The sequence below is a fragment of the Dipodomys spectabilis genome, unplaced genomic scaffold, assembly GCF_019054845.1.
Source record: "Dipodomys spectabilis isolate Male_0828 unplaced genomic scaffold, ASM1905484v1 ptg000259l, whole genome shotgun sequence".
NCBI classification, from domain to species: Eukaryota; Metazoa; Chordata; class Mammalia; order Rodentia; family Heteromyidae; genus Dipodomys; species Dipodomys spectabilis.
Window position 1 is genome coordinate 2,408,976 of NW_024870936.1, and position 10,028 is coordinate 2,419,003.

The window sequence follows — 10,028 nt, forward strand, 5'->3', positions numbered from 1 at the left end:
TTCATTTGTGCAGCTATACCTTACTTAGCTGGCACTAAGCCAAATCTTTGAACTAGACCACCACCGTGCCTTAATCCCTCCCTTTTTTCAGCTACAACTCATTTCACATGCTATGTTTTAGCATTGTCTTCCTATTCTCCACAAGAAAACTCTTATATTCATGTAAACCCACTATAAATAACCGAGGTAGATAAGGGAGTAAGGGTTTAGCATTTTCGAGGCTCTCATCTGTAGGTTTACTCCCTAATAAATCTGTGCTAAACTATCTCTTTTTTCTTCATGGCTTTTGAGTGTGACAAATGATTGATTTGGTTTTATGTAATCCCATTTATCCAAACTTACTTTGGAAGTTTTGACCTGTGCCAAGGAGCCCTCTTTTTTCCCCTAACTCTTCCTGTAACATTCTCAAGGTATCTGGACTTACATTGAGATCTTTGATCCATTTGGAATCAATTCTGGTGCAGGGGGATATATAAGGATCTAACTTAAGTTTTCTGTGTATAGACAATTCTATCAGCACAATTTTTTGAAGAGACAGTCTTTCTTCCATCCTGTGTTTGTGACTTACTTATCAAGGATTATGTGCCTATAGGAGTGGCTTCATTTCTGGACCTTCAGTTCTGTTGTATTGATGAAATTCTGTGCTTCCTTTGGAAAGAATGGCGTTACCCATTTCTTAGGAAATGGAAAGACTGGAAAAAAAATGATATTAAGTGAAATAAGCCAGATCCAATTAAATATATGCTGCATGGTTTTCCTCATTTGTAATAACTGCACTATGTCCATAAATCTACAAGTTAATCCAACAGATAGTAAAGGACCAATAATTACGATTAAATAACAGCCCTCTCAGCATTTCGCATGGCAAGAAGAAGGGAGGCTGTTCTTAGGAGAGGATCGCAATGGCTCAATACCTATGTGCATATGATGAGATAAATGTTGCTTATTGCAATGAACTCTAAGAATCAATCATACATGTGAATTACATATATATGTATATAATTTTAAAAGATGTAATAAAACAACTGAGTTCTCTGTAAACTCAACAGCAACATTCTAAGTTTAGAAGATAAAGTTGAGGAAAGTTTTCAACACTAAAATGCACAGTGGAAAATGTGGGAGAGAAAAGATAAGATGAAAAGTAGAATAGTTAACTATTGAAGAATTCATAAACAATTTCCAAAACAATACAAGAGAGCAGGGATACAGCTCAGTTGTAGAACTAGACTAATAGATACAAAGCCATGGGTTCAATCTCCAAGAAGGCCTAATAATAAGTTAATAAATAGTAGTAATACAATAGTTACTTGAAATAAATACTTTCATATTAGAAAGGCCTGAATCCTCAAACAGTAAACAAAATACTTTCAATTCTTCTTCCCAATGACATGAAACTACAAGAATGAAGAGGAAATAGTTTCCTTTTCTATCCTTTCATTTCCTTTTCTGTTTTCTTCTTTTCTTTTTTCCTTTTGCACTACTGGTTCTTGAAGTTGCTAAGGCTCTAACCACTTTAGATTATTTTTCAGGCCAAACCTCTCTTGAGCAATGATCTCTTACCTATGACTTTCACAAATGTGAGATAACAGGGAAATTACACTATAACTAGCTTACTTTTTTTGTCATTTCCCAGGATTTTTTTTTGTCAAAACTGGTCTTGATATCAGTCTTCTAAATCTCTGCTTTCTAATTAGCAAGGTATATTTCATATCAAGCTTGGATCCAGACTATTTTGCAATGTAAACATTCAATATTGACTTCTGTTTTCTAGGTATCATTAAATTATTTTGAGTTTAGTATGGATCTTTACGAAGTTATAAGAACACAGAGATATCCATGTAATAAATTTTACTGTTTCTTTAAATATTTATATCACAAGTAAGACATTAATATTTCACTAGTACCTTATGCAGCCTTCATTTATTTTAATTATTTTGTGCACATATTCAGTCCAATATAATTTTATCAACTCTATATGAATATACCATATTTACAGATACGTTTCTTTACAAAAACTGTGTCTGTCTCATGCTTCCCTTTTATAATGAAACCCACTACTTCTCTTTGTCCCATCTCAAACCTGTTTCATCCTGGCAACCAACGCAATTTTTTTCTCCGACTTCTAGATCATGCAATAAATACTATTTTAAGATTGCCTTCAAATATATGATAGAATATTCCCAGTTATTGTATGCCTTAATATTGTATTCACTCAAGTTGGCTTTTGGTTCTGACATTAGAGAATGTAGCACTATTTTTTTCCCATTCACCTGAAGAAAGCCTGAATTTATTTCCATTTCTTTGACTAGAGGAGTAATGCTGCTATAAACCTCTGTGTTTTGGCCTTTGGGTGAATGTTACATTTTATTTCTATGAGACAAAGCCTGAAGAGCTCAATTGCTGTGCTATACTGTGGGTGCTTGCATATTTCCTATTCTAGCAACCTGTCACAATGATTTTAGAAGTGGCTTTCCCATTTGACATTCCTACCTGCATCCAGTGTCTCTGTTTCTTGATAGCATTTAGTATGGTCATTATTGTATTATGTGAAGTAATTCTCATACATGTTTTATAATGTCATTTTAGTTTTAATGTGCATTTATTTGATGACTGATGATTATTTTCTTGTGCTTATTTTTCACAAGATATATTTTGATGGTTTCTAATTGATTTTTTTAACATTAGGTTTTGAGAGTTCTATGTAGAGTCTAGATTTGAGGCATTCTTCAGTTATAGTATTTGCAAATACTTTATCCTTGACTATGGATACCCTACATCATCATCATCATCATCATCATCGCTATTAGTACCACTACTATTACTTTTGTACATGTATGTACGGTCCTGGAGCTTGAACACAGGGTCCCTGAGATTTGTTGCATTTGTTAACAATTTACCGTTTGAGCCATACCTCACTTCTGCTTTGTTGCTGATTAATCAGAGATAAGATTCTCAGGAACTTTATTTTGTGGGATGCCTTCAAATGGCAATACTCAAATCACAGTCTCCCAAGTAGCTAGGGTGAGATAAATGAGCCCTCTGCTCTCAAATTCTATTCACTACTTGTATATAAGCTTTCATAGACCAAATTATTTTACACTTTTCTTGAGTTCTAGTATATCAAGTTTTCCTTTCCTATAATTTTCATGCCTATGTTAAGAATGCTTCATCTCCAAAATTGTCAAGACATCTTTCTTTGCTTTACATTTACAATCTTTTTGTGTTATTTGCCATGTTTTTTTAATGAAATCTTGCATTTTTTATTTGCAACATGTCACCTTGTATATATATTTTTTAAATCCTGTGTCTCCACAGTCGCCTCCCTCTTGCTGACAGTTGTACAGGGTAAGTAGGAATATGTTTCAAATGATTTTTCACTTTAATAAGCAAAGCACGGTGGCTAGTCTATCAAGGCACAGATCTTTGCCCTCCAGTGAAATCTTGATGCTAGAATCGTTTAGTAATTCAATATATGATATTGATCATCAGAGAGACATTAATTCTCACATTATCATTATCATTAATATTAACATTTTGCCAGTCCTAGGCTTGATTCCTGGTTGCTTTCCCTGAGCTTTTGTGCTCTGAGTTAGTACACCTCTCTCCTTCTAGCTCTTTTGGTTAAATATAGAAAATCTTGTTTTTGTTTTATTTTCTACAGTATTTAAGTTAATTTAAAACTTTTGCAAAAAAGTTTTTTAAAGTTATCCTGCCCATGTAATTGTAACCCCTCTGTACAGTATGTTCACAAATAAAATAAAATAAAAATTAAAAAAATAAAACAAAAAAAAGATTTAAATGCCACTTATATACCTCCCAGAAAACTTTATTTGCCATGTTTTAATCTTGCTTGAAATTAATATTTGAATAAATTAAGTTTATTTTTTAATTCTCCCAAATACTGTCTAACCTATCACCTCTTATTAAAGAGAATGTCATTCCACAAATATTTGGTTTTACACTCTTATTAAATATACCTTGATAATAATTATGTGGATCTAATCGAGTGCCTTACAGATCCACTCAGGTGTGTAATCTTTCCAATACAAACATAACAATTATACACTAACAGCTTTAATATTGAACGGAGAAATACATTCCAGTTTACATTCCTTTGTAAATGAGTCAGAGTGCTTTTCAGGTGTTTCTAGAAATTGTCATAAACTTTTAAATATTAATGCCAATGAAAAACTTTAACCTTCCTGAATAAGTTATCAAAAATTCCAAATACATAATTCTGTAATAATATACAAACATATGGGAAGATCATATCATACCTAGACATTGCATACATATAGAGATTATTGGAAATAGAAACAACAATAAGATATCCCTGCACAACCACTATGTAGAAATTGGAATCCTTATACATTGGTGCTCAGCAATTAAAGTGTTATCATCAGTTTGTTAAACATACTGACAATTTTTAAGGTAATACACATAGAGTTGCCTCTATGATCCAGCATTGTCAATCATAATTTTATATACAACATATATTTCAACTTATGTCAAATGGGACACATGTACAAGAATATAAATAGCAAAACCTTTTACAATAACATATATTAAAATATTGAAATTCCCATTGAGGATGTTATACAATTATACACATGCATACAAAACTATTCTCTATCCATGAAAAAAATTTACATGGACTTACTTACTTGGAAGCACTAATATTGCATGGGAGAAATGGATAAAATAAATTACATTCTCTAATTGTGTGACCTTTTGAACATTGGCATATCTGTAGTGGTAGACTATGAAGTAATGATTGGTCAAGTGGAGGGAAGATTGAAATGATGACAAGAAGTGACTACTAATAAATATTTGAGTATTTTGAGAAAGCAGTGACGATAAACTTCTAGAACTGAAGGTGATATTCATAATCCAACTCTTTGACATTCTATGAGTCATTGTACTTTATCGAAGAATTACAGATTGAATTGGCATTAACCTTAGGAAAAATTTTAGAAAAGTAGTGGGTGAATCTGAGTGATAATTTAGAATTTAAAATCACAGAATTCTGTAATCAATAAGTTTAGTATGCTGATGAATAAGACTATCAATAAAATATGATCTGTGACATATCCTCTTAGTGACTATATATGATATTTCTAGTCAGTGAATATTCTACAAAATGATGTAAATTGAGGGATGATATAGGATTGAGAGGAATGAGGGATAATGAACCTCAAGGTGCATTGTATTAGACATGAAATGTGGCTTAGTGATAGACTTTTTGCCTTGCATGTGTAAAGCCCTAGGCTTAATTCCTCAGTACTACATAAACAAAACAATCTGGAATAGGCACTATGACAAGTCATAAAGAGCTAGAATGAGGAAAAGAGGCTCAAGAACATTGCCAAGACCCTGAGTTCAAGTCCCAGGACTAGCAAAAAATAAAAATGATGCATTGTATTAAGCCAGGCTCACGCCTGTTGTCCTAGATACTCAAGAGGATGAGGATTGAGGTTTGAAGCCAGCCCTGGCATGAAAGTCAGTGAGATTCTTATCTCCAATTAAATCTCAGAAAAATCTAAATGTGCTGCCGTGCCTTAAGTGATAGAGTTCTAGCATTCATCCAAAGAAGCTCAGGGACAGTGCCCAGACACAAATTTCAAACCTCAGGAAAAAAAGAAGAAAAACCTCACTAAACACTATACAATAACTGCTTTGTCAAACAATTTTCAAACAACCACTTAAAGTTAAATTACAAAATATGATTAGAATAAAATACCAATCATTTTGGTAACAAGACATAGATGGAATTGAAAGATAGAATTGTTTACAGGAGAAAAAGTAAATTTTATATCATGCAGTTTGAGTTGAAATTTGTTCTTCAGTCTTCTTACATCATTTATGAAATTGATAATATTGCCAGTTATGGGTCAAATTCCTTGAGGAACTGATTCTATTCTGCTGTCTTTTCATAAGAAACCATAGAAGTCATTTTTTTGCTTCTTTTTTTTTTAATTGTGAAAGTACCTTTCAGAGGAGTAACAATTACATGGGCAAGGTACTGAGTTCATTTCTTATCAAGCGTTGTTGCCTCCTCCTTTGTTTCCCCTTCTCATCCCTTCCAGTCTCTCCCCATCCCACCCCCCAGCAAAAGTTGTACATTTTGTTTTTCGACATAAACTCTTGTACATCTCATTGCTGGAATGGGTCCACCTATTTAAACAACCTGTTTTTTCCCTCCCCTCTAGAAATTATACCAATATCAAATAGAGTGAAAGCACAGCTTTATCGTGGGGGAAGAACATACAAAGCAACAAAGAAATCAACTTATACATATGTTAGAAACAATCATAAGAAAGAAAATACATTTGAATCCTTAGCTTGGGGTTCATTTCTCCTAACATCAACTTATCTGACCATTTCCACTTGTCTCAGACATATATTAGTTATTGCAAATAAGGGAAAATCATGGGACCTATGTTTCTTTGCACCTGGTTTATCTCACTTAATTTAATTTTTTCCAGTCTTTCCAGTTCCTAACAAATGGGGCAATGTCATTCTTTCTGATGGAGGCATAGAATTCAATTGTGTCTATATACCACATTTTCTTGATCCATTCATTTTCTGAATGATATATGGGTTGGTTCCATATATTAGATATGGTACATAATGCTGCAATAAACATAGTTGTGCTGATAGCTTTGTTTGTGATCATTTGGGTAAATGCCCAAAAGTGGGACTCTTGGTCATAGGGGAGCTGTATGTGGAGTCTTTTGAGGAACCTCCATACTACTTTCCCAACAATGTAGGAAGGTTCCCTTCCGTCCACATCCCCTCCAGCATCTGTTGTTATTACAATACGTGAATATAAGCATTCTCAATGGGATGAGTTGCTATCTCAATGGTGTTTTGATTTGCATTTCTTTTATGGCTAGGGAGGTTGAGCATTTCTTCATGTGGTTATTGGCCATCCTCCTTTACTCTTCAGAGAAGTTTCACTTTAAGTCTTTAACTCACTTATTTATTGAGGATTTGTTGTTGGGGGATTTACTTTCTTGAGTTCCAGGCATATTTCAGATATGAGACCCTTGTCTGTTTTATGGCTAGTGAAGATCTTCTCCAAATTCGTGGGCTTTCTATTGATCTTGCTAGCTTTATCCTTTGCCATGCAGAAGATCTGCAATTTCATGCAATCCCATTTGTCCAATCTTCCTTTGATTTGTTGTTTCTGAGTCTTTATTAAGGAAATTTCTGCCTGGGCCAACGAGACCTAGGGTATCTCCTATTCCATCCTGTACTGTTTTCAGGGTGTCTGCTTTTACTCTGAGTTCTTTGATCCATTTGGAGTTGATTCTTGTGCAGGGTGATATATAAAGACCTAGATTTAGTTTTCTACAAGTGATTAACCAATTTTAACCAGCACCCTTTACTGAAGAGGCTGTCTTTCTTCCATTGCATTTTTTTACCTCCCTTATTGAAGATTATGTGGCTAGGGGTCTGTAGGTTCATTTCTGGGTTTTAAATTCTATTCCATTGGTCCTGAAGTCTGTTCTTTTGCCAATACCAAGCTGTTTTGATTACCATGGCTTTGTAGTAGAGTTTGAATTTTGGTATTGATAGTCTTCTAGCACTGTTCTTTCTGTTAAGGAATGTTTTTGATATTTGGGTTCTTTTATTGTTCCATGTGAATTTTTGGATTGCCTCTTCTATTTCCTTGAAAAATGAGGTGGGAATACTGATATGTATTACACTGAATTTGTAGATAGCCTTGGGAAGTATTGCCATTTTCATGATGTTGATCCTTCCAATCCAAGAGCATGGGAGGTTTTTCCACTTCCTAAGTTCTCTTTTGATATCCTTTTTCAAGTTTTTAAAGTTTTCATCATACAAGTCCTTCACTTCTTGTGTTAAGCTAATTCCTAGGTATTTTATTTTTCATGGGGCTATTACGAATGGAGTTGCCTTCCTGAATTCACCCATGTTATTCTCATTGTTGTCATACAGAAAAGCCATTGATTAGTGAGGGTTAATTTTATACCCTGCCAAATTTTGAATCAGCTTCAGTAACTTGGGAGTGGAGTCTGTGGAATTCTTTAAATAGAAAATCATTTCATCTGCAAAGAGGGAGAGTTTTATTTCATCTTTTCCCATTTGCATCCCTTTGATGTTTACATGTTTTCTTATTGCTGTGGCTAGGCACTCTAATACTAAATTGAAGAGAAGTGGAGGAAGTGGACATCCTTGCTTCATTCCTGAGTTAAGAGGAAATGGCTTTAGTTTTTCAACATTAATTATAATACTAGCTGTAGGTTTGTCATATACAGCCTTTACTGCATTCAGGAATGTTCCCTGGATTCCTAATTTTTACACTGCATTCAGGAATGTTCTCTGGATTCTTAATTTTTCCAGAACCTTCATCATAAAGGGTTTCTTGGATCTTGACAAATGATTTTTCCGCATCTATTGAGATAAACATGTGGTTTTAATCCTTGCTCTTTGTTGATGCGATTAGTCATACTAATTAATTTGAGAATATTGAACCAGATTTCCATCCCTGAAATGAATATTGTTTGATTGCGCTGTATGATTTTTTGGATGAATGCTAAAATTGGCCAAAATTTTGTTGAGAAGTTTTGCATCAATGTTCGTCAAAGAAATGGGTCTATAGTTCTCTTTCTTTGATGAGTCCCTGCCTGGTTATGTGATGAGGGTTATACGGCTTCATAGATGAATTCGGTAGTGAACATTCTCTTCCAATTTCATTGAAGAGTTGGAGGAGTATTGCAGTGAGCTCTGCTTTGAAGGCCTTGTAGAATTCTGCTGTAAAACCACCTGGTATTGGGCTTTTCTTAGATGGGAGGTCTCTTATTCCTTTTTCTATTTCAACGCTTGGTATGAGTCTGTTAAGTTGGTTTAACTCATCTTGGTTAAGTTTGGGCATGTCAATATTTGCTATGAAAAGGTCCATTTCTGCCAAGTTGTCAAACTTATTAGCATAATGTTTTGAGAAGTATTCTTTTATAATGTTCTGAATCTTGTTTGTTTCTGTGGTGATATTTCCATTCTCATCTCTGAGTTTATTTACTTGGGTGAGTTCTCGTCTTTTTCTGAAAAGATTTGCTAAGGGCCTGTCAATTTTGTTAATTTTTTCGAAGAATGAACTTTTTTTTGTTGATTCTTTCTATCATTTTTCAAAACTCTCATTCTTTTAATTCTGATGTAATTTTAATTCTTTCCGTGTACTGGGTTGATGTTTATCTTTTTGCTCTGTTTCAAGGAGGTTCAGATATCTTATTAAATTGTTGGTTTTAGATCTCTCCAATTTGTTGGTGCAGGAACTCAGAGCTATAAACTTTCCTCTAAGTACTGTCTTTGCTGTTTCCCTGAGGAGCTGGTAATTGTGTGCTCATTTTTGTTGAATATCATGAATATTTGAATTTCCTTTCTAATCTCTTCCATGACCCACTGGTGTTTCAACAGTGTGTTGTTCAGCCTTCATATGTTATAGGACTTTCTTTGGTGGCTTTAGGTGTTGAGTTCTAATTTTATTCCATTGTGGTCTGATAGAATCAAAGGTAAAACTACAATGTTTCTGAATTTGAACAACTTCGCTTTGTGACCTAAAATGTGGTCTATTTTGGAAAATGTCCCATGTGCTTCTTAGGAAAACGTGTATTCTGATGGTGCTGGGTGAAATATTGGTAGATGTCTGTTAAATCTAGTTGATCCATGCTGTTGTTTAGATCTGTGGTTTCTCTATTGAGTTTTTGCCGAGTTGATCAATCTAGTGGGCATTGTGGTATGTTAAAGTCCCCAACAATTAAAGTCTTTGGATCTATGTGAGCTTTGAGGGAAAGTAGTGTTTCTTGGATAAATCTGGGTGCTGTGTTGTTTGGTGAATAGATGTTTAGATATGTAATATCCTCCTGAAGAGAGACCCCTTAATTAGTATGTAGCGACCTGCTTTATCTCTTCTCACTAATTTTAATTTCAAGTCTATTTTATCTGATACTAGGATTGCATCTCTTGCCTGTTTATGGAGGCCGTTTGCTTGGTAGATTTTGTTC